This window comes from Pinus tabuliformis, chromosome 8, assembly GCF_031772625.1.
Source record: "Pinus tabuliformis cultivar Carrire ecotype Pingquan chromosome 8, CPIR1, whole genome shotgun sequence".
Taxonomy (NCBI): domain Eukaryota; kingdom Viridiplantae; phylum Streptophyta; class Pinopsida; order Pinales; family Pinaceae; genus Pinus; species Pinus tabuliformis.
In genome coordinates, this window is record NC_142294.1 from 635,350,199 (window position 1) to 635,355,998 (window position 5,800).

Genomic DNA, 5,800 nt, shown 5'->3' on the forward strand with positions numbered 1-5,800 from the left:
GTGTATTATTTTCATATGATAATAGTTTCCCCTTGATGCATGAGGTTAGGAACAATTGTATAGTTGAAATCAATCAATTTTTTTTATCTGACTAAGAATCTTACCAACTTTTTAAGAGATAAAGTAAGTTACTATGGAGATGTGTAGGGCGACACAATTATTGATAGGAGAATCAAGACTTCACGCAAAGGTAATATGGAGTATGTCTGAATGAGGCTCAAATGTACCAATCCATGTATATCGAGGTGGATTAATATTGAGAAAGTGAGGGAGTTGTAACCTCACTTAATTGTTGTGTAAAAAGAGACTTTTGGTGGTCTAAAAACTTCTAGTGGGGAGGAATGACCAATAGATAAAAAATATACTCAAAACTCAAAGTGCTCGAAATCACTCAAAACCAGTGCCAAATCGTAGACCTTATTTTTCGGTTTCCAACAATGCTTTAATCACCTCAATTTGACACCGTATATGAAATTTATCATGTTCTAAAGTTTTTGGAAAATAGCTAAAACTTCAACTTACAGGGCTGACTCGGCTACTGACTGGGAAGGTTTTATAGGTGACATGGTTTTGATGTTAGGAATTGACTAGGTGGTACGATGTGTAATACATGCCAATTCCATGCTAACACATGGTAGGTCATACATGTCTGAGTGGTAGTTTTTGATTGGCTATTGTATTTGGGTGTGTCCAATTTGGATTTGCCACATGGCCCTTGCGGCCTGAAAGAAATTTAGTCAGGGGTCCAACAGACCCAGAAAGGGTCGACCCCATCACCTCTGGCGTACAATCCAAGTACCTTACCATTTGATTACATATGTTTCTTATTAACTATAGGCCTATTGGTTATAATTAATGTGGTATGGTTTCAGTGTTGGCATAGCGGGCAATGGGCGTGGCCCCAATCCAGGTCACATTAAAAATGATGAAACCATGGATGAAGGAAAATGTGGTGGGGGTGGGTGGTTATCCCAACCACCAGTTTCAACAAACACCATATAACCACGACATAGGCTACAAAGTAGGAGCTCGCGTATGCCTAGCTGCGATCCCCATGACACACAACGTGAATAGTTGTCCAGTGTTGGCGGAGATGTGGCCTCTGTCATGCACCCCTAGCCACATGGGTCACCATATTACTGACACCAAGAGCTAAAATATCGACGCTTAGGCCTGTTGGTATGATTTAACCGTTCGCCAATCTGCACTTGTTGTGGTGGAAATTGTGCCGAAAACACGCTGATGTGTCACATGGCGAAACTAACAAAGGACAAGTTCATTGCCTCGTGAGTTAGTTTTGGTCAATTTTAGGAAAAATAATATGGAAATGGGAAAGAGGCCTAACTTGGTCATTTTTTAGCCTTTTTTAGCCCAAGAAGACCCTATGTAGGGGTTTTTCGGGACACAATGGCAACATTATTTTTGTGGTTTTAGCATTGTATGTTAATGCAATTTACATTTTGATAATATAATATAAAGGACCAACATTGTAATATGGACTCAGAAACATAGCGTGGGAGGAGTGAACTCCATCATAAAATTGTTGTGTGTGATGCTACATATTTTTCTATTTTTCTATAATTATTTCGACAAAACTAAACTAAAATCAATAAGTTTATGTGCTTTTACAAATTTGAACTATTACTGACAAGACGTAAACTAGTTTGCAAAATTTTTCAAGAAACATTCAAGATTTTAATTTTAGATCAAGATGGGCCTCCTCTGGTATCCCCTATGAAGAGCTTGTCTTGGCTTTGTTTCTAGCATAAGGGGATTCTAAGGTTTGTCACTTTTGTTCATGGGTTATTTGGACAAAATTCCTTTAATGATCACAAGGTTATTCTTCTAGTCCCAGCTCCACGACTCACTGAAACACTAGGGTCCTTCATATTATTAATATTATAGGTACATAAAAGTTCTACTCACTGAATTTAGAAATTTTAGAGTTCCTCGATAGAAATGTCAATCTTCACAATTTGGATTATGGTATCATCATTCATGAATTTTCTTTGGCTAGCTTAGGAAACTCTTTGGTTCAGGCGTAGTTCAAAATATAGTGTATAAGTAGGGTTTGTTATGTGAATCTAGTTGTTTATGGGACTGTATATTGGAAATATCAATATGTCAACCTTTGGCTTAGTTGGGGGCATCTCTATCTTCTCTAGCACACCAATTTCGTTTTTTCAATGGACTCTACCTCGAATTTAGATGCTTCAATGTGTTATCAATGATAACTCACTAAAATAATTTTTAGTTTTATTAATCGAGGTTTTCCACCACTAATCCTTACATCTATCTTTTGATTTTCTGAAAGAGGTTGTTGCGATTTGGATTTGAAGATTAAAGGAGAAGAAACATGTCCATTCTAATTGTTTTGGAGAAATTACCATATTGTTTAAAACCCACCTCATTTCATCCTTTGTTTTTATAACTCTAGCCTTTTCCATTCATTAGCCATATCCCAACTCTAGCTGCAATTAACCATTAACCGAACTCTAACCATATCCCATTCCAATCCTAGCCATATTCCACATTTCCCTTCATTTGTTATAAAGCCTAACTCTAGCCACAATTCCATTTCCCTTTGAATATTTGAGAATATTCAAAGCCACATCCTTTTTCATTTGTGAAACTATAGCCACATTCCTTTTTTCGTATGACACTAAACTCTAGCCGCAAACCCATTTTATATTACACATAACTCTAGCCGCAAACCCATTATATATATATATGTTGTATAATATATGATTTGCCACCCTTAAGACATTAACTGGGCCCGAAGGCTACATGTAACAATATCACTATCATTAGCTTCCCTTTAGCGAAACCATATCCACCCATTCCATTCCTTCGCTTGCGATTGAGATATTGCGAATCCTCCCTTCCGATTGTGATATCGCATAAACCCACCACCCCTTCTCTGCTAATATCGTAATTCCTCCCTGTCGATTGCGATACCACATAAGTCCTCCCCCCTCTGCTTGCTGAATGCGATTGTGATAAGCTCCTTCTACGTTGATATCTCATATCGCTAAACTTTCCATCGATATCACATATCACCACATCTGCCTGCTGCTTGCGATAGTCCTTCTCCCACCGATTGTGATAACGCAATCGACGATCGCACAAATGTAGGTCCCACTCTGCCAAATTCCTTCCGACTTGCGATTGTGATGTGCAAAGACCCTCCCCTGGATGTGATATTTTATGTGTTTCACTTTATAAACCATCACATCCGGAAAATCATAGAATTATCATAAAACAGTGTTAAGGGAACATCCTCCTGTATTGCGATTGTGGTGACCACAGGCCCATATCAACGACCCATATTGAATTATATACCAAGATCAACGGTCCAGATCAACACGTCCATTCCGCTTCCTATTTGTGAGACGGTGAGAGTATTTCTCGACGTTTCTTCAACATCATAGTTATTAAACAGAAAGCAGAGAAAAGAGGCAGCGAGACACAGAGCACAAGAACATAGGGCAGTAAGACATAGAAGTCAGTCAAACAAACAGAGCGCAAGACAGAAAGACAACAAGACACAGAATATAGCGAGACACTCTCAGTACGTTTTACCAGCAAACAACACAATAGATTTGAAGAGCCAGACATTCGAGTTCCCACCAATACAATGTCGAGCTTTAAATTATTGTAACAGTTCATACAACTCCCATTTGTATCTGAACTCTATTGTAACAAAAAATTCCTATGAAGGCTCTTGCTTTAATTAATTAGATAGGAACATATCTCAGAGTTGTTGACCGGATCTAGCCTAAGTCACAGATATGTAAAGAGATCTGTCTCTATAAATAGGTAGATTTTTTACCCTGCCTGGAGGGGGGATCGATGATAGGAGAACCATTATTGTATTGTTTTTAGTTAATAGAAATATTAGCAACACCTCTATTTTAACTGAGATTCATTCTAGTTTTAGTCTTATTCTGTCATGCTTCTTTGTTATTGGTTTTCTTATATTATTGATTATGTGGAAATCTGTCAAATAGCTCCAACTTCCTTCAATTTGTTGTGATTACTATGAATAGCCTTGTCCACCTTAGCAAACCAAATATGCCCGAGTTTCCATAAAACAATGTGTTGTTTAATATTTTTTTCTTTGACTGGCTCCATGCCCAATGGTGGCTGCCCTTACACTCTTTCACCTGAAAATCAAATAGAAAACTAGAGTTAGCCATCTGCATATCTTTAAAAATATTGAGAGATTCCTCTCACATTGGAATGGCTAACTTCCAATGAAAATTTGGTTTGAAATAGTAACTCCGAGTTGAAGGGTTGACACATCCTGACCCCCACCAACCCGATTGATAACACAATGAAGGACAATATATTTGTTAATTGAAAATTACATATTGAAGTAATCCAACAAGAACTATATGAATTACAGTTGAACTTCCTGAAGTTGTACCACTCGCAGGTAGCACAATAGGAGCGCTCATCGGATCTCAAGCAACAATTAGTCAAAATAGAAGTTGAATTTTATGTTCTCAAAGGAATTGTCACATAATTCAAGCTCACCAAGACTGCGATGGATCTTTGGTACCAACTTATGGACATTCTTGTCAAAATTTTTATCAGTCATAATAAGCCAACTCCAGAAGTATAATAAGAACTATCTATGTCTTTTGTATTAGGTTATTGTTTTGTAAGGTTTCTTCTTGTTGTTCCATTATGCAAGAGAATGGTTATGTTTACATTTTGTAATTTTTTGTCATCACTGCTAGAAGTTGTAGCAATGTAATATTATTATGGGCAATATCATCAGATATGTCTATAGGTTGATAGAAAGAGTCTTTTTCTATGTTGGTATGATGCATAGGAAGCGTTTCTGAATCTGAAGCTATACTCCCCATGTAATTTTTGTTACTGGGCACAAACTTACCAATAAAATTACTCATTTCTATTTAAAAAATATATTTACAAGTTGTTTAGATTACTTTACAGGGACAAATTTATTTTGTATGGTTCATATTAGATCTATTTAGTTCAATTCTTAGTTAATTAACAATGCTCCATCAGTTTCCACATGAATTTATATGTTAATTAACTCATTTGACTCACACAATAAGAATCTATGTGTTGATGAGCTATTTTGTACATGTGTATATTCCTCTACATTTTACAATAGCTATTGTACATTTATTCATTATGTCAACATAGTTTAATCCTTTTATGTCTATTAAATTAGTGTAAATTTTCTTCTTTGCAATTTAAAATACATTTTAACATGATGATTTAGTAGATCTAGACTAATGTTAATTGCTTAACTACATCTTTCTTTTACTTTATAGCTTTATAGATTAATGCTTAAGTTATTTAGTATATATGAAATATTTTTTTTGTTGGACTACAATTCTATCCTTCAGAATTTATAGGATAGTATGTTGAATGATCTCTAGTGTTATTTATCTATTTCTAGCATTAAATCCTCTCAAAAATAGTTACAAGGCCAGTAATCTTGAGGATTTTGAAATACCAAATAGGGGAAAGTCTAATTAGGCCTCTCTTGTATTGGATTCCTAGATTGTTTGGTTCCATACTTTCCCCTATCAATAGTTCTATGATACTAGGAGGAGGGCTTAAACCCATAGTACCTTTTATGGAAAGTTTTGATAGCTATAGTCGTTCAAGTAGAAAATCAAGGAAATAAAGGCAATTTTGAAGCCCCAAATCATGAAATTTTTTATTTATGAGGTATGTCATGAGTTAATATTCTAGGGAACTCTATATTTTAATAGATATAAATTTTTACCCAAAACATTAAATTGTTCTATAATAA